Source organism: Arachis ipaensis, chromosome B8, assembly GCF_059453495.1.
Source record: "Arachis ipaensis isolate K30076 ecotype BB chromosome B8, ASM5945349v1, whole genome shotgun sequence".
NCBI lineage: Eukaryota > Viridiplantae > Streptophyta > Magnoliopsida > Fabales > Fabaceae > Arachis > Arachis ipaensis.
Genome location: NC_142443.1, coordinates 60,649,074 through 60,669,204, shown reverse-complemented (window position 1 = coordinate 60,669,204; position 20,131 = coordinate 60,649,074).

Sequence of the window (20,131 nt, the reverse complement as noted above, 5' to 3'; positions counted from 1 at the left end):
GCTAACGTTGGGGCTAACTTCACGCCTCCAAGTTCAATTTCACTTATCCCTTTCTTCACTTCTAGCCATTCCTCTTTGCTTCAACCTTTTTCCAAGCTTTCTTCACCTATCATGAATCAACCAAACTCATCAAAGCTATGCTCAAAATCATGAGATATTCAATCTTTCATAATATGCAACAAATATAGCACAAAACCTCATGAAATGGCATGAATTCATATATGGTTGGTTCAATCAAGGGAAACATGAAAATCTACTCAATTAGCTTGCTTGTAGCTCAAGAAAGTGCATAATTCTACTGAAAACTAAAGAAAAAGACTAGCTAAAATGGGCTAAGATGACTTGTCATCACAACACCAAACTTAAAGCTTGCTTGTCCCCAAGCAAGAAATGAATTATTAAGAAGAAAGAATGAAATGGAAGAGGAAGTTCATGCTAGCAGAGTATTATTGATAGTTCATGGGGTTTTATGTGGATATGCAAATACTCACTTCTTATTGACTCCTAGGCCTAGAAAGTCTCCTTCAAGCTTCAAGTGACATACTGCTATGACCTCTCATTATTCCTTTATCCTTGGCTATTACTTTATTCAAAAGCTTTATTTGAGTGTCATGTGTAGCAAGTTCATTTTCTTTTCTTTATACTTGACACATTATTCACCATAGACACTTGGCTTACATTCCTTCTTAAAACATTGATGCCCAGCACCTCTTTGGGCTACTAAATGTCTTGTAGTTAGGTTGCTCTTGATAGTGGACTTTCAACTGATGATCCCGGGTTAGTTAACCCAAGTCACCAAGTGTTGAGGCACTCCTAAGAGCTTACTAATCCAAGCAGATCCTAGTACAAAGACATCACAGGCATATACTTTAAGGTTCAAGCTATTGGTGTCCAGCTTTGTTTCTTTTTGTTTTTCTTTTGTTTTGCCACTTTTTGGCTCTCTTTGTTCTTTCCTTCTTTTTGTTTTTCTTTCTAACCAAGTAATTTAATTTAAGTGAGATTCATAGACAGTAGCCACTCTTTACTTAGAAGGAGATATCCTAGCTCTTTATTCACTAAAAGTGAGCTATTATACAATCACACACATACCACCACTTACTTTTATTCCACTTCTAACTAACAGAGACCATTTCACTTCACATTCAAACTGTTCTTTTTATTGAATTAAAAGATGCAGGGGATAACATATGCTTCTTGTTAAGTGAAAATGAACACACAAGCCAACATAAAAACCAGCCTACTTAAAAAAACAAAAACATAATTGATGCATACTACACTAACAGTTCTGTTAAAATGGGCATATTCACACTTCCAAATTAGAGCAATTTAATACTGATAGAGTTAAGTGACAATACAACCTCTTGGTGGCTTCTTCTTCTTTCATCTCAGCTAATGGTAAGTAGTCCTCCCAGAAGAGTGATTGAATTTCTGCAGTGTTAATGGAAGTTGCTTGTTTCTCAAGCCCTTAGATGATTTGTTAGTGTGCAAGACTTTCTTGTAAGCGGTTGAACTTACTTTGGTGTGTGAACACCAAACTTAGTCTCTTGCCATGTTTCTTATGCATAACCATATGTGAAAGCCTAAATCTTTGCCAAAGGTGATAAAACTGAAACTCAGGTTGGGTTGCCTCCCAACAAGCGCTCTTTTATTGTCACTAGCTTGACATTGAGGCTTTCTTTTATGGTGGTTGGTGCTTATAGGGCCTCAATTTGTCTCCCCTGACCGTGATCCTCTTCTTTGTTCTCTGGTGTTCAATTTCAGCATGTTCTAATGATAGTATGTTGCTGACAGTGTAGTAATCCTCGGTTTGTTGATTTGCCTCCAGCTGTTGATATATCAGTTGCACTTTGTCACCTTTAGAAAGCCCCTCTGTTGGAATCTTTCTATACTTCCAGCCCCTTTTTGTTTTGTTTCTGCGCTTCATCTTTCCTTTTGTTGATCTTTCTTTTCTGGTTGTAGGCTTTCCTTGGGAACCTCTCTTTTCAGTGGCCATTACTCTAACATCTTTTTGGGCTTTTTCATCAGTCTGCACATTCCTTAGCATTGGGATGTTGCTGTGACTCTCCTGGGCACTCTTCATATAGTCTTTCTTCTCCTTGCTGAATTGTGCCTCTGGTAATACCTTCAGAGTGATGCTCTGGTCGTGCATCCTGAGAGTTAATTCCCCTTCCTCTACGTCTATGATAGCTCTAGCAGTGGCCAAGAATGGCCTTCCCAGTATAACAGAGTCACCATCATCATTGTTTGATTCTAGAACCACAAAATCAGCAGGGTATATAAAACTGTCCACCTTGACCAAAAGATTTTCAATTACACCTCTGGGGTATACCATTGACTTGTCTACCAGCTCTAGAGACATTTGTATTGGTTTGACCTCCTCTATATGCAGCTTCTTCACCAAGGAGGATGGTATTAAGTTAATACTCGCTCCGAGATCGCACATTGCTTTAGTAATGGTCAATTCCCCAATGGTGCAAGGTAACAGGAAGCTTCCTGGGTCCTCAAGCTTGGGAGGAAGCCTCTTTTGAATCAAGGCCCTGTATTCCTCAGCAATCATTATGGTTTCTTTCTCATCCCAGCTTCTTTTCTTGTTGATAAGATCCTTCAGAAACTTGGAATATAGAGGCATTTGCTCAAGTGCTTCAGCCAAGGGAATGTTAATTTCCAACTTCTTAAAAATCTCTAGGAATTTGTGAAAATGCTTGTCTTTAATCTCCTTGTTGAACCTCTGAGGGTAAGGCAGTGGGGGTGTGATGCTTTTTTTCATTTGCTGCTGCCCCTGAGGTACTTCCTTTGAGCTATGTGGCTGGTTGTTCTTCTCTTTGAGTTTCTCAGTGTCTTTGTTTGGCATCACCTCTTGCTCTTTATCCTCATCTGCCTTTGTTTGATTCTCATCCTCTGTTGGTTCTTTGATGTTTTCTGCTTGCTTCCTTGTAGTGTCATTGTTGCTTGTCAATGCTCTTCCACTCCTTAATTGTATTGCCTTGCATTCCTCCTTGGGATTTGGAATTGTGTCACTGGGCAGTGCGTTTAAAGATCTCTCAACAGATACTTGCTTGGAGATTTGCCCCATCTGTCTCTCTAGGCTCTTTATAGAGGCTTCCTGATTCTTGGCTACCATTTCTTGGTGTTTCAACATTTTGTCTATCATGGCTTCCAAGTGAGTGATTCTTTGGGCTTCAGGTGATACTTGAGGTGGGTTATGAGATGTGGGTGGTGGATGGTAGGCATTTTGGTTGGTGGATTGGTTATTAGATTGGTATTGGTTGATGTTGGGGTAGTTGTTTTGAGGTTTTCTGAAGGGGTTTTGGTTAGTCTGCTGCTGGTTGTGATTTTGGTTGTTTCTTGGATTGTGTTGGTTTGAGTTCCTCTGCCATGGTTGTTGGTTTTGGGTATGGTTATCTCCCCATCTGAGGTTTGGGTGATTCTTCCAGGATGGATTGTATGTATCACCATACACTTCATTTGGTCCTTGGTTGTGCATATACTGAACTTGCTCTTGTTGTTGTTCTTCTTGAGTTTCATCACTCTGTCCCCATGTGGTTGATGGTTGGCTAGTGTTGACTGCTGCAACTTGGAGACTATCAATCCTCTTGGCCATTTGCTCAAATTGTTGTTGAATTTGCTGCTGCATCATCTTGTTTTGAGCTAGGATTGAATCCACTCCTTCTAGCTCCATTACTCCTCTTCTTTGTGATGGTTGGCGGCTTCTTTGATGAGCAAAGAAATATTGGTTGTTGGCCACCATATCCACAAGATTCTGAGCTTCCTCAGCAGTTTTCATTAGTTGTAGTGAACCTCCAGCAGAATGATCTAATGCCTCCTGGGATTTCAATGTCAGGCCTTCATAGAAATTTTGCAGCACGTCCCATTCATTGAACATCTCTGGAGGACACTTTCTGATTAAGGCTTTGTACCTCTCCCATGCTTCATACAAGGATTCGGCATCTAATTGTGTGAATGTCTGCACCTCGGTTTTCAGCCTGATGACTCTTTGGGGTGGATAGAATTTGGCTAGAAATTTAATCACCAAGTCATCCCAACTAGTGATACTCCCTTGGGGAAAAGTTTCAAGCCATTGTGCAGCCTTATCCCTTAATGAGAACGGGAACAATAGAAGCTTGTAAGTTTCAGGATTCACGCCATTGGATTTGACAGTGTCACAGATCCTTAAGAAGGTAGATAGATGTTGATTTGGATCCTCCAATGGTCCTCCCCCAAATGAGCAATTGTTCTGGACCAATGTGATGAGTTGTGGCTTCAGTTCAAAGTTATTTGCATTGACATTAGGGGTGAGAATGCTACTTCCACAATGTCTAGCATTTGCAAAGGTATAGGAAGCCAATACTCTCCTCTGTTGTGGTTGATTATTGACTCCTCCTTCTGGATTAGATGTATCTCCTTCCATCTCGTGGAATTCTTCGTCTGATTCCTCTTCTCCAATAATACTTTTCCCTCTTTCAGCTCTTCTTAACCTCCTGAGAGTTCTTTCGTCTTGTTCATGAAAATTGGGTATGGCTCTTCTTGTACCTGACATACAAGCAGAACATAAGAGCACACAAACCAGTTACACTTCAATCTACTGCTAGAATGAAGTTTTGGTTAGCTTAAGCAAAAATTCAAACAGTTAGTGGGTTAATCAAAAATTAAAGAAAAATAAAGAAAAAGTGCTTGATCTAGATCACCACCTCGCTTAATCATTGTCAATCTAATCAATCCCCGGCAACGGCGCCAAAAACTTGATGAGATATTTTGGTGAGAAAAGAATCTCTTCCAAAACACCACAAATCTAACCGGCAAGTGCACCGGGTCGCATCAAGTAATAAAAACTCACGGGAGTGAGGTCGATCCCACAGGGATTGAAGGATTGAGCAATTTTAGTTTAGTGGTTGATTTAGTCAAGCGAATCAAGATTTGGTTGATGATTGTGTGACTTGCAGAATGTAAATTGCATTGAAGTAAAGAGAACAAGAAATAAATTGCTGAAACTTAAAGAACAAGAAATTAAATGGCAGAAACTTAAAGTGCAAGAAATATAAATTGCGGAATCTTAAAGTGCAAGGAATATAAATTGCTTGAAATGTAAAGGGAATTGGGGAATGGATTTGCAGAATTTAAACAAGGAAAAACTAAATTGCATCAAACAGAAGAGGGCAAGGGAATTGGGATTGAACCGGATCTTGAAGCAATAAAGTAAATTAACAGAAAAAGCAATAAACAGAGAATTGAAATGAGAAATTCAGATCTCAGGACCCAGAGACTAGAAAACCAAGTCTAGATCTCAATGCCTTCCTAGATCCAACAAGAACAATAGCAAGGAAATTGTAAATTGCAAAGAAAAGAGATGAAGATCAAGTAACAGAAACAGAAATGCTAATTCAATTAACAGTAAAGGAAACAGAGAGATCCAAGATTGAGATTGAAACAGAATTTCTTCAATTCTCCAATCCAAGATCCAAGACAAAAGTAAAATGAAATTAAAAGCAATGGAAACAAGAAATTAAAGTTCACTCAAGTTCAAAAGCTCTCCGAAAACTATATTGAAAATTCTAAAAGGAAAGCTCCCTGAATAACTTGAATTCTATCCTATTTATACACTTTCCAAAATGATCTTCAAGCCTTGAGTTGGGCCTTTGTTCTTGGTGGAATTGGGTTGAAAGAGGCCTTGGTTGATTGCTCTTGAAGTTTGAAGAAGAACCGAAGTGAACCAATTGAACCGGTTTTGAAGTTAGCCATAGTTGGTCCCAACGTTAGGGCCAAAGTTAGGGGTCTAACTTTGACCCCAACTTTTCATAGCAGCAAGCATAATTTTCTGGTTTGGACGTTGGTGCCAACGTTAGGGGTCTAACTTTGACCCTAACGTTGGCCTTGCTTAGTGCTAGTGGTGCCAACGTTAGCCTCCAAGTTAGGGGGCTAACGTTGGCGCAAACGTTGGTGCCCCTCCCTTTGTGATTCATGTGCCAACGTTAGCCTCCAAGTTAGGGGGCTAACGTTGGGGCTAACTTCACGCCTCCAAGTTCAATTTCACTTATCCCTTTCTTCACTTCTAGCCATTCCTCTTTGCTTCAACCTTTTTCCAAGCTTTCTTCACCTATCATGAATCAACCAAACTCATCAAAGCTATGCTCAAAATCATGAGATATTCAATCTTTCATAATATGCAACAAATATAGCACAAAACCTCATGAAATGGCATGAATTCATATATGGTTGGTTCAATCAAGGGAAACATGAAAATCTACTCAATTAGCTTGCTTGTAGCTCAAGAAAGTGCATAATTCTACTGAAAACTAAAGAAAAAGACTAGCTAAAATGGGCTAAGATGACTTGTCATCACAACACCAAACTTAAAGCTTGCTTGTCCCCAAGCAAGAAATGAATTATTAAGAAGAAAGAATGAAATGGAAGAGGAAGTTCATGCTAGCAGAGTATTATTGATAGTTCATGGGGTTTTATGTGGATATGCAAATACTCACTTCTTATTGACTCCTAGGCCTAGAAAGTCTCCTTCAAGCTTCAAGTGACATACTGCTATGACCTCTCATTATTCCTTTATCCTTGGCTATTACTTTATTCAAAAGCTTTATTTGAGTGTCATGTGTAGCAAGTTCATTTTCTTTTCTTTATACTTGACACATTATTCACCATAGACACTTGGCTTACATTCCTTCTTAAAACATTGATGCCCAGCACCTCTTTGGGCTACTAAATGTCTTGTAGTTAGGTTGCTCTTGATAGTGGACTTTCAACTGATGATCCCGGGTTAGTTAACCCAAGTCACCAAGTGTTGAGGCACTCCTAAGAGCTTACTAATCCAAGCAGATCCTAGTACAAAGACATCACAGGCATATACTTTAAGGTTCAAGCTATTGGTGTCCAGCTTTGTTTCTTTTTGTTTTTCTTTTGTTTTGCCACTTTTTGGCTCTCTTTGTTCTTTCCTTCTTTTTGTTTTTCTTTCTAACCAAGTAATTTAATTTAAGTGAGATTCATAGACAGTAGCCACTCTTTACTTAGAAGGAGATATCCTAGCTCTTTATTCACTAAAAGTGAGCTATTATACAATCACATACATACCACCACTTACTTTTATTCCACTTCTAACTAACAGAGACCATTTCACTTCACATTCAAACTGTTCTTTTTATTGAATTAAAAGATGCAGGGGATAACATATGCTTCTTGTTAAGTGAAAATAAACACACAAGCCAACATAAAAACCAGCCTACTTAAAAAAACAAAAACATAATTGATGCATACTACACTAACAGTTCTGTTAAAATGGGCATATTCACACTTCCAAATTAGAGCAATTTAATACTGATAGAGTTAAGTGACAATACAACCTCTTGGTGGCTTCTTCTTCTTTCATCTCAGCTAATGGTGAGTAGTCCTCCCAGAAGAGTGATTGAATTTCTGCAGTGTTAATGGAAGTTGCTTGTTTCTCAAGCCCTTAGATGATTTGTTAGTGTGCAAGACTTTCTTGTAAGCGGTTGAACTTACTTTGGTGTGTGAACACCAAACTTAGTCTCTTGCCATGTTTCTTATGCATAACCATATGTGAAAGCCTAAATCTTTGCCAAAGGTGATAAAACTGAAACTCAGGTTGGGTTGCCTCCCAACAAGCGCTCTTTTATTGTCACTAGCTTGACATTGAGGCTTTCTTTTATGGTGGTTGGTGCTTATAGGGCCTCAATTTGTCTCCCCTGACCGTGATCCTCTTCTTTGTTCTCTGGTGTTCAATTTCAGCATGTTCTAATGATAGTATGTTGCTGACAGTGTAGTAATCCTCGGTTTGTTGATTTGCCTCCAGCTGTTGATATATCAGTTGCACTTTGTCACCTTTAGAAAGCCCCTCTGTTGGAATCTTTCTATTCTTCCAGCCCCTTTTTGTTTTGTTTCTGCGCTTCATCTTTCCTTTTGTTGATCTTTCTTTTCTGGTTGTAGGCTTTCCTTGGGAACCTCTCTTTTCAGTGGCCATTACTCTAACATCTTTTTGGGCTTTTTCATCAGTCTGCACATTCCTTAGCATTGGGATGTTGCTGTGACTCTCCTGGGCACTCTTCATATAGTCTTTCTTCTCCTTGCTGAATTGTGCCTCTGGTAATACCTTCAGAGTGATGCTCTGGTCGTGCATCCTGAGAGTTAATTCCCCTTCCTCTACGTCTATGATAGCTCTAGCAGTGGCCAAGAATGGCCTTCCCAGTATAACAGAGTCACCATCATCATTGTTTGATTCTAGAACCACAAAATCAGCAGGGTATATAAAACTGTCCACCTTGACCAAAAGATTTTCAATTACACCTCTGGGGTATACCATTGACTTGTCTACCAGCTCTAGAGACATTTGTATTGGTTTGACCTCCTCTATATGCAGCTTCTTCACCAAGGAGGATGGTATTAAGTTAATACTCGCTCTGAGATCGCACATTGCTTTAGTAATGGTCAATTCCCCAATGGTGCAAGGTAACAGGAAGCTTCCTGGGTCCTCAAGCTTGGGAGGAAGCCTCTTTTGAATCAAGGCCCTGCATTCCTCAGCAATCATTATGGTTTCTTTCTCATCCCAGCTTCTTTTCTTGTTGATAAGATCCTTCAGAAACTTGGAATATAGAGGCATTTGCTCAAGTGCTTCAGCCAAGGGAATGTTAATTTCCAACTTCTTAAAAATCTCTAGGAATTTGTGAAAATGCTTGTCTTTAATCTCCTTGTTGAACCTCTGAGGGTAAGGCAGTGGGGGTGTGATGCTTTTTTTCATTTGCTGCTGCCCCTGAGGTACTTCCTTTGAGCTATGTGGCTGGTTGTTCTTCTCTTTGAGTTTCTCAGTGTCTTTGTTTGGCATCACCTCTTGCTCTTTATCCTCATCTGCCTTTGTTTGATTCTCATCCTCTGTTGGTTCTTTGATGTTTTCTGCTTGCTTCCTTGTAGTGTCATTGTTGCTTGTCAATGCTCTTCCACTCCTTAATTGTATTGCCTTGCATTCCTCCTTGGGATTTGGAATTGTGTCACTGGGCAGTGCGTTTAAAGATCTCTCAACAGATACTTGCTTGGAGATTTGCCCCATCTGTCTCTCTAGGCTCTTTATAGAGGCTTCCTGATTCTTGGCTACCATTTCTTGGTGTTTCAACATTTTGTCTATCATGGCTTCCAAGTGAGTGATTCTTTGGGCTTCAGGTGATACTTGAGGTGGGTTATGAGATGTGGGTGGTGGATGGTAGGCATTTTGGTTGGTGGATTGGTTATTAGATTGGTATTGGTTGATGTTGGGGTAGTTGTTTTGAGGTTTTCTGAAGGGGTTTTGGTTAGTCTGCTGCTGGTTGTGATTTTGGTTGTTTCTTGGATTGTGTTGGTTTGAGTTCCTCTGCCATGGTTGTTGGTTTTGGGTATGGTTATCTCCCCATCTGAGGTTTGGGTGATTCTTCCAGGATGGATTGTATGTATCACCATACACTTCATTTGGTCCTTGGTTGTGCATATACTGAACTTGCTCTTGTTGTTGTTCTTCTTGAGTTTCATCACTCTGTCCCCATGTGGTTGATGGTTGGCTAGTGTTGACTGCTGCAACTTGGAGACTATCAATCCTCTTGGCCATTTGCTCAAATTGTTGTTGAATTTGCTGCTGCATCATCTTGTTTTGAGCTAGGATTGAATCCACTCCTTCTAGCTCCATTACTCCTCTTCTTTGTGATGGTTGGCGGCTTCTTTGATGAGCAAAGAAATATTGGTTGTTGGCCACCATATCCACAAGATTCTGAGCTTCCTCAGCAGTTTTCATTAGTTGTAGTGAACCTCCAGCAGAATGATCTAATGCCTCCTGGGATTTCAATGTCAGGCCTTCATAGAAATTTTGCAGCACGTCCCATTCATTGAACATCTCTGGAGGACACTTTCTGATTAAGGCTTTGTACCTCTCCCATGCTTCATACAAGGATTCGGCATCTAATTGTGTGAATGTCTGCACCTCGGTTTTCAGCCTGATGACTCTTTGGGGTGGATAGAATTTGGCTAGAAATTTAGTCACCAAGTCATCCCAACTAGTGATACTCCCTTGGGGAAAAGTTTCAAGCCATTGTGCAGCCTTATCCCTTAATGAGAACGGGAACAATAGAAGCTTGTAAGTTTCAGGATTCACGCCATTGGATTTGACAGTGTCACAGATCCTTAAGAAGGTAGATAGATGTTGATTTGGATCCTCCAATGGTCCTCCCCCAAATGAGCAATTGTTCTGGACCAATGTGATGAGTTGTGGCTTCAGTTCAAAGTTATTTGCATTGACATTAGGGGTGAGAATGCTACTTCCACAATGTCTAGCATTTGCAAAGGTATAGGAAGCCAATACTCTCCTCTGTTGTGGTTGATTATTGACTCCTCCTTCTGGATTAGATGTATCTCCTTCCATCTCGTGGAATTCTTCGTCTGATTCCTCTTCTCCAACAATACTTTTCCCTCTTTCAGCTCTTCTTAACCTCCTGAGAGTTCTTTCGTCTTGTTCATGAAAATTGGGTATGGCTCTTCTTGTACCTGACATACAAGCAGAACATAAGAGCACACAAACCAGTTACACTTCAATCTACTGCTAGAATGAAGTTTTGGTTAGCTTAAGCAAAAATTCAAACAGTTAGTGGGTTAATCAAAAATTAAAGAAAAATAAAGAAAAAGTGCTTGATCTAGATCACCACCTCGCTTAATCATTGTCAATCTAATCAATCCCCGGCAACGGCGCCAAAAACTTGATGAGATATTTTGGTGAGAAAAGAATCTCTTCCAAAACACCACAAATCTAACCGGCAAGTGCACCGGGTCGCATCAAGTAATAAAAACTCACGGGAGTGAGGTCGATCCCACAGGGATTGAAGGATTGAGCAATTTTAGTTTAGTGGTTGATTTAGTCAAGCGAATCAAGATTTGGTTGATGATTGTGTGACTTGCAGAATGTAAATTGCATTGAAGTAAAGAGAACAAGAAATAAATTGCTGAAACTTAAAGAACAAGAAATTAAATGGCAGAAACTTAAAGTGCAAGAAATATAAATTGCGGAATCTTAAAGTGCAAGGAATATAAATTGCTTGAAATGTAAAGGGAATTGGGGAATGGATTTGCAGAATTTAAACAAGGAAAAACTAAATTGCATCAAACAGAAGAGGGCAAGGGAATTGGGATTGAACCGGATCTTGAAGCAATAAAGTAAATTAACAGAAAAAGCAATAAACAGAGAATTGAAATGAGAAATTCAGATCTCAGGACCCAGAGACTAGAAAACCAAGTCTAGATCTCAATGCCTTACTAGATCCAACAAGAACAATAGCAAGGAAATTGTAAATTGCAAAGAAAAGAGATGAAGATCAAGTAACAGAAACAGAAATGCTAATTCAATTAACAGTAAAGGAAACAGAGAGATCCAAGATTGAGATTGAAACAGAATTTCTTCAATTCTCCAATCCAAGATCCAAGACAAAAGTAAAATGAAATTAAAAGCAATGGAAACAAGAAATTAAAGTTCACTCAAGTTCAAAAGCTCTCCGAAAACTATATTGAAAATTCTAAAAGGAAAGCTCCCCGAATAACTTGAATTCTATCCTATTTATACACTTTCCAAAATGATCTTCAAGCCTTGAGTTGGGCCTTTGTTCTTGGTGGAATTAGGTTGAAAGAGGCCTTGGTTGATTGCTCTTGAAGTTTGAAGAAGAACCGAAGTGAACCAATTGAACCGGTTTTGAAGTTAGCCATAGTTGGTCCCAACGTTAGGGCCAAAGTTAGGGGTCTAACTTTGACCCCAACTTTTCATAGCAGCAAGCATAATTTTCTGGTTTGGACGTTGGTGCCAACGTTAGGGGTCTAACTTTGACCCTAACGTTGGCCTTGCTTAGTGCTAGTGGTGCCAACGTTAGCCTCCAAGTTAGGGGGCTAACGTTGGCGCAAACGTTGGTGCCCCTCCCTTTGTGATTCATGTGCCAACGTTAGCCTCCAAGTTAGGGGGCTAACGTTGGCGCAAACGTTGGCCTTCTCCCACTTTATAACTCATGTGCCAACGTTAGCCTCCAAGTTAGGGGGCTAACATTGGCGCAAACGTTGGCTTGCCCAGGGATGAATTTCAAGTTCCAACGTTAGCCTCCAAGTTAGGGGGCTAACGTTGGAGCTAACGTTGGCCTCTTCCTTGCAATGTCATGTGCCAACGTTAGCCTCCAAGTTAGGGGGCTAACGTTGGCTCAAACGTGGGGAGCCCAGGGAGTACTTCATGCCCAACGTTAGCCTCCAAGTTAGGGGGCTAACGTTGGGGCTAACTTCATGCCTCCAAGTTCAATTTCACTTATCCCTTTCTTCACTTCTAGCCATTCCTCTTTGCTTCAACCTTTTTCCAAGCTTTCTTCACCTATCATGAATCAACCAAACTCATCAAAGCTATGCTCAAAATCATGAGATATTCAATCTTTCATAATATGCAACAAATATAGCACAAAACCTCATGAAATGGCATGAATTCATATATGGTTGGTTCAATCAAGGGAAACATGAAAATCTACTCAATTAGCTTGCTTGTAGCTCAAGAAAGTGCATAATTCTACTAAAAACTAAAGAAAAAGACTAGCTAAAATGGGCTAAGATGACTTGTCATCAGTTAACCTTTAGGAAGGTCACCAATGTCATCTGGCCTTGAGTCCCTTTTCCACCGTTTTCCCCATTATGATTATTGTTGTTCATCTGTTGTCCAAGTGCCTCAGCAGTGGCCTGCATAGTAGCAGCCATGTTCTGTAGTGCAGCCATGAAGTTCACGGGGTCATTTTGATTGGTTTCCGGCCCTCGAGTACCGGCACGTCCTCTCCCACGACTCCAACTACATCCACAAGGCGCCATCTGGTTCCTATACACACCAAACAATTGATATGAAGTTGATCAGTCTCAATATCGGAAGTCTAGTGCTCAAAGTCCCAAATGCATGCTCATGAACATTCATGCCAGTTATATCAGTCAGATATCCTAATTACACATAAACAAAAACACAGAGAATGCACAGAAGCATAGGCAGTCCGTCCCTCAGGCTCTACAGGAACGAACTGCTCTGATACCATAATGTAACACCCTACCACACAGAGTCTTATGCTTAAGTCATAAAACAGAGGTTGCAAGGTATTACGACCTCTAAAAATAAAATTTAGTACGTATATTATTGCAAAAATGTTCATAACTAGGAGCTTTTGAAGAAAAAGGGTTAAATCAAAACCATTAAATCAAAACGCACAACACTCCGATCGATAATGTAAACGAAACAGACAAAGAGTAAACTGACGCTAAGAAATATACAAAAGAGTGCCAAAATACATATATCAAGACTCGGGACTCGGCTTGCGAAGATAGCCGGTTCGAGCATATATATATATATATATATATGAATTACCCAATGACAACCCCAAAAGACAATACAAAACCTGCTTCTCCAAAATAACCTTTAAGAGGAGTAAATACAAAATACATATACAGTGGAGAATATAGTGTCTAGACAGGTATATAATGACCAAAATAAAATTCCAAAAGCTAAGGATCTCTGCCAAAAGGAAGTCTCCAGCATGCCTCAGCGAGGAGCCTCACGTCCTGCATTTGAAAACCACAAAATCTGCATGGGTGAGAACCGGAGGTTCTCAGCATGGTAATAGTGCCCAAATATCTAACATGTAATGTCTTGGAAAGCCGAAGGCAATCCTAGAACTTCCAGATTATAATCAAAGCATACAAACATGCTAAACCATAAGATATGTAAATAGGCGACTAACTTAAGGATCTTCAGACTAACTAAACATCCCCTTTCCAAGTCTTGCAAACCTCCCAACCGCCAACAGTGATCCAATATGCAAGCACAATTAAATCAAGCAATGAAATGCACAAGTAGGAAACAAGTAAGGAAATTAGGCAATTAGCAAGTAATGATGCAATCAAATAGACATTCCAAACAATTCACATATAATGCCGATGATGCATGCCTGTCCTAGGGGCTGATGAGTCTCATCTGTCGGTTATAAAGCCAGTCCGACAAGTCCTGGTTGCTAACCATTGGACTATCCATCTGTCGTGCATCCCCAAGTCGAGTTATACTCAACATGAATCATAATCTCATATATATCCAATACTCTCACTGGTGTATATTTACGGGGGCGAGCTCATTCAGGACTTTCACAGTGCCCGGCCACACTTACGACATAGGGTTAGCAGAGTATCGAGTCTCCTCCTGGAGCACGTGGTGGCTAGCCACTGCTTTCACCTAGGAAAACTCGTATCTCAGATAGGTGGAGTGCAATAATCATAATATCGATAATTTAATTCAGCATATATGCATTTAATAACAGCCATACAGTATTATTCATCTCAGCAATCCGGCTATCATCATATACAGCACCCCACCATCCTCCTCAACAACTCATATCATCATCTTTCATCATAACATCCTCATTATTCACCCACAAGTTACCCTCTCCCCTATCTTACTCTCATTCGCTAAGCATTCTATCTCAATTCAAGACTTAAAGGGTGAAATTGAGGGTTTATAAGTGTGAAATAATTTTTCGAGAGGTTACGAGCTTGTTGGGAACGTGAAAGACTTGAAAAAAAAACTTTGAAAAAGAACTGGGTCGCGTGCATACGCACAGGGGTGTGTGTGCGCATGCCCAGGAGCATTTTTAAACGTGTGCGTACGCACAGCTCTGTGCGTACGCACAGAAAGCAAAATCTTCAGGGTGAGGCATGCGCACAACGTGTGCTACCGCCGCCACCAGTGTGCCATTTCCAACGTGTGCGTGCGCAAAGGACCAAATTCTCGCAGAGTGTGCGTGCGCACAGGTCTGTGCGGGTGCACACAAACCAGAAATCACAAATTCTGCAGAAGTTGCAGAATTCAGAATTTTAACCCGAACTTCCAACGGTCATATCTCCTCTCACAAAATTCAGATTTCAACCAAATTTAAACCTTTTTAAAGCTTATGAAATTATCTTTCAATTGATGTAGAAATCATCAAATTCCGAAAACAATCGCTCAAGATATGATCCTTTGAAGTTCGTCAAAATTCTATTTTTACCAAAACTCATAAACTCCCCATTTCAAAACATACACTTACCAAATCTAATCAAAATCAACCCATAACTCAACCCTTCCAACACTTACCATTTCCAAACCTCTTTCAATCATGAATCTATCAATCACACCATATATAACCAAATCTCACATCATAAGTTAACATATCACATTCCAAACTCCAAATAAACATTCAAGGTATCAATCACCATATATATATATATATATGCACATAACAAGTTCGTTCTTCAAATCATGCTCACCAACAAGGTCCTCTACTCTATTATCAATCCAACATATTAATTCCCATCACATACCATATTTCATACTTCACCAACCAATACAACCACACACAACCATTTACACCATCATTCATATATATTCAATTCAATCTAAATTATCCCACAACTATATCAACATTCCAAAGCCCTATCCTAGGGTCACTAGCCTACGTTTTCACAACTACATTACATTTTAGATACAGGAAACTGAAACGATACTTTGGCTGATTCCCCTTCCACCCGGAACACTCTCAAATTCACTTTTTCTCAACTTCCAATGTCTCAATGCTTCACCAACAGATTTCCAAGCACAAGCTCTACTCCAAGGCTTGCCAAAATCACCAATCAAGCTCCAATATACATATATACAAAGCCTAAACCACAATATCACACCCATCACAATAACTCAATACCCAACACCTCAAATTCAACATATTCACTAGGGTTAGAGAATCTCACCTTACCCAATAACTAAGGGAGCTAGAGAAAGCCTTCCCTTCAAGTTAATTTGAGCCTAAAACATCCATACTCGAAAATCTCAACACTTTACCCATAAATTTTCGAAAATGAGGGCTAAGAATTCGAAGAGAAAACTGTGACTTACCTTAAGATTGCTTATGTGGGTTTTGTAGAGCTCGGCGTCGTGGTCGCTTGGCCATAAATGGTGCGTCAATTGGAGCTCCGGGTCAAAAGATATGATCAATTGAAGTTGGAGCAAGGGTTTGTGTTTTCCTCCCTTTTCCCCTCTCAATCTCAGCATGAATGTGTTTCTTGAGGGAGGGTGAGCCATGGGCTGGGCTGGGCCATGGGCCCAACTTGGGTCCGGTTGGCACGGTTTGGCCCGTTCGGCCCAATCTTGGGCCGATTTCTTTAAAATTGGTGTCGAAATTATCGTTTTAAATTTCTCTACCACATTAAACCATAAAAACCTCATTTTCTCATTTTCTAGAATATATTTTATTTTATGGGTTAATTAGCCATTAATTAACCGGGTTTTACATTCTACCCACCTAAAATGGGAATTTTGCCCACAAAATTCGAATTTAGTTACATGAGAACAGGTGTGGATAGTCTGCTCGCATCTCTGACTCAAGCTCCCAGGTGTGCTGAGAGAAAAAGGGTGGATGAGTGTAGTTTAGTTAGGATTAGTGTTTAGGGTAATTTAGCAAATTTTAATAAAAATAGGGGTAATAATATAATATTTAAAACAACTAAAAAGATAAAATAATAAAAAAAAACTCAAATTAAATATAAGATATCCATCTTTAAAAATACCTTTTAATTACTAATCTATAAATAATTTTTAGTTAAGTTCCAAATTAATAAAAATTGGAGATAAGTAAATTAATTCTCCTTTATTTACAAAATAAGGTTAAAAATATAAATATTTAAAATTAAGTCATATAAAATATTCGCTATTTTTCAATTATAAGAACTCTAAATAATAAATAAGGATTTACTCAACTTGTATATAAAACTCTAAAAATATAATCTTAAATAAATATTATAGATCATAAATAATTTATTAATAACTTTTTTTTTTTAAATTTGGGGTTTTACATTTAAGATTGCTAACTAGTAGTTAGGCCTTAAGACTATTAGAGATGGGATAGTTAACTAAATTGGTAATATTTATGCATGAATTTAGAAGACGGTGACTTAGGCCTGGTACGTCAGTTGGATGGAGTTGTCATTCAAATTGATGGGGAGCCAGGCTGATGATGAACTTGAGATATTGAGGATAGATGATGAGATTGAAACTTGAAAATGAATGATTATGGTTAATGGAATGAGTATGAACGGAAGTGTGCTGCCCCTGAGATGGATTATGTGATTGTGATATACTTTGTTCTCCGTCATAGGGGCTGTGGCAGTTTTCCACCTATGTTCGGATGTGAGGGTTGAAACTGGGCTTCCCACTCACATTTCTTACTCATGGAGAAGGTGGTAGGGCACTCATCCCTCGAAATTATTCCTCCTGAGTATGCGTTTTCTCTCTAGTTGTAAGGTGGTAGGGCACTATCCCTCGGAATCACGCGGCATCCAGAGGAAGGTGGTAGGACACTCTCCCTCAGAATGTTTCCCTCTGAATGGAGAAGGTGGTAAGGCACTTATCCCTCGGAATTATTCCTCCTAAGTATACGCAACAGAGAGACTAATCTGGGAGTTGCCATCTGAATTTTATGTCGAGTTTGGCACTGTAACCGAGATGTGATATCACAGCCAATAGGACAAGCATTCATCATATGCATCTCTTATGTGCTTGGTTGCTTTGATTACTTACATTTTTCCTAAATGTATAATATGCCTACTTGCTTCTTGAATTACTTGCTATACATGAATATTACTTGTGGATGACTTGTTTGCATATACCTATGATTGTCTGGTGTTCAGGAGGTTAGGTAGGCGGTGGCGATGGGATCGCGTAGAGGGTAGGTTGGTGAAGGCTTTGGGATGCATCGGTGTGTTTAGTATTAGTTAGAAATCCCCTAAGTTTAGATAACCATATTTATGGTTTATGGTTTAAGTTATTTATTTCGTTAAACTTGAATATCTGTTTTGGTGTGAAGTTCTAGGATTGCCTTTGGCGTTCTGGAACCTTACATCTTACATATTGGGTACTGTTACCATACTGAGAACCTCCAGTTCTCATACCATATGTTGTTGTTACTTTTCAGATGTAGGTTTCAACCCGCCACGGTGAGTTTGCAGATATGGTAACAGAGTGGATGAACTTTTATCACCTTTTTTAGTTTGATATATTTGATGCACCACTATTTCGTGGTACATTTTGTGCGTAATTTAGAGGATTTCATTAACTTCCTTCACACTTATCCACATAAAATGCATGGTTTTGTGTTTCCTTCCCAATTTCGCTTAATGGTCAAAAACATACTTTTTAGGCCCTAAGTAAGCTATATTTTTATCTCCCTTTATTACCATTTGATGCCGTAATCTGTTTGTTAAGTGATTTCAGAACTTATAGGGGGCAAGAATGGTCTAGAAGAGGGAAAGGAAGCATGCATAAGTGGAAGGAGCATAAAAATAGAGCTTTGGAGCATTGGCACCGACGCGCACGCGCAGCCAATGCGCACGCGTGGGAGCTGGATCTTAGATTGGCTCGCGAAAAGGGACGCATATGTGTGGCTGGCCAGAATTCTCATCGACGCATACGCATGCTTGACGCGTACGTGTGTATCGCAAAAATCCATCGATGCGCACGTGTGACCCACGCGTATGCCTGACGCTCGGCACGTGACCTCTTTAATGAAAATGTGCCTGCCGATTTCAGGGGAGTTTCAGACCCAGTTTTGATTAGAATTCTGGCGGAAAAGACATAAAGGACCAAGGATTGAAGGGGATACACATCTTTTACACATTTGGAGTTAGTTTTGGGACGTTACATGTTTTTAGAGAGAGAAACTCCAACTTTTCTCCAGGTTTTTAGCTTTCTCAATTCCAATTGCATTTGGATCCATTGGTTAGATTTGAATTTGATTCAATTTTACATTGCTCTAGATTGTAGATCTTCTTCTTCTACTCCAAACTTAGTGTTCTTGTTACTCTAACATTGTAGATCTTGGATCTAGACCTTGTTACTTTGATTTCTATTAATCCATTGAGGAATTTCATGTTCATTGTTGTTAATTGTTTGATTGTTGTTAATTGTTTGCAATAGATAGCTTTAATTCAATTTCTTTCCTCAATTTTATGATGTCTTCCATTATTGCTCACCAAATGTTTAAGAAAATTTCAATTATAGCTATGGAATAGATCTTCACTCTTGGCTTAGGGGTTGGGTAATTGGAGACACTTGAATTGTCAAGGTCTTTTGTTGATTGATAATTGGAAATTGCTAATTGATATGAATGACACTAACTCTAGTCTCTCCTTAGGATTTGACTAGGACTTGTGGACTCAAATTGATTATCTTCACTTGACTTTCCTTTATAGTTAGAGGTTAACTAAGTGGAGAAATAACTAATTGATATCACAATTGATGGAGATAATGATGATAGGACTTCCAATTCTCAACCCTAGCCAAGACTTTTATATCGATTGATTGTCATTCACTCTTGCTTGATTTCAAATTCTTGTGTCCCTTAGTTTCATTGTTATTTGTTCATTACTTTTATGCAAGCTTGTTTACATTTCTCGTATTCAACCTCAAACACCAAGAGACTCCTAGCCAATGATGTGCACCTTAGGGCAACTCCTAGGGGTAGAACGACTCGAGACTAATACTCTCGGTTATTTATTTGAATTATGGACACACATTTTCTTTGTTTGATGCTTGATGCGTTATAGCTTGTTGGTTTAGACTATACTCACGACGAATTTATTTGGTAGAATTCTATACCGACAAAATATAGCTCATCAATGTTCGATGTAGTTACTTTCTTATCTTTTGTATTTATATAACTTTGTTGTCTTAGAGGCTTTATTTCTGAAAACTTTGAGAGATAAGTTGTTTCTGTTTTAAAACTTCAAAACTCTGTTGTATTCAATTTGACTAACTGGCCTAAACTCTGTAGGCTGTGATTAGTTCTCTTTTTGTATATCATACTTATATATATCTTGCTTAATTTAATTATTATCTTGTGTATCTTGGAGCTATCTACAAGGTTTTATATATATATTATGTTTGGTTCTGTTCGTGCCTACGTGTTTAGTTATCGTGTGTGAACGCTTCACGTTTTGTAATTCTACTTGATGTGACTTTGAGCTTTATTCCTTCATCGGGCTTCTAGTTATATAAATTCTTGGGTATGTATTATATATTAAAAGCTTTAGAACT